We start from the raw sequence: 721 nt of genomic DNA on the forward strand, positions 1-721 counted from the left end.
ATGATCCAGCAATTCCTCTATTTGGTATTTACCCACAAGAAAAACGAGCCACAATCCGAGAAGATCTATGCACACCAATGTTCATAGCAGCACTATTTACAATAGGGAAAAGATGGAGACAGCCAAAGTGCCCATCAACTGAAGAATGGATAAGCAAAATGTGGTACATACACACAATGGAATATTATGCTACCTTGAAGAATAACAAGGAAGCTGCAAACCACCAGTTAAAACGAACCCATATTAAAGGGGGGTGGGGAGATTCTTTGCTGATTACTGGTATGTTGAAGGTGGGTGAGGGAAGGGAGGGTAAGGTAGCACAGGGCAGGAATTAGACACAGGATAGTTTGGGTGCTGGGGAGGGGGGGCAATATACAAGAAGGGAGAGGGGAATGGATGAACAAAGCAATTGGGAGAACAATTAGGCAGGTTTGAATGGACTAAGTGGGAGAGAGGTAAATAATGATGTATGCACAACCTTGGAACAACAGGGACTAAGTGGGACAGAGGTAAATAATGATGTATGCACAACCTTGGAACAACAGGGCTCTGGGATACAGAGATTGAGACATGCTTAGAATGGGGGAAAAGGGGGAATAATATTAAGATGTTTGGCTGTCTTTTGAATCTTGGTTTTCCTTGCATTATATTATAAAATAGACACTGGATGGGGAGAGAAAGGAATAGTCAGAAACATCACCATAGAAAGCTTGTAAGTCCG

The sequence above is a fragment of the Chrysochloris asiatica genome, unplaced genomic scaffold (assembly GCF_000296735.1).
Source record: "Chrysochloris asiatica unplaced genomic scaffold, ChrAsi1.0 scaffold02200, whole genome shotgun sequence".
Taxonomy (NCBI): Eukaryota; Metazoa; Chordata; class Mammalia; order Afrosoricida; family Chrysochloridae; genus Chrysochloris; species Chrysochloris asiatica.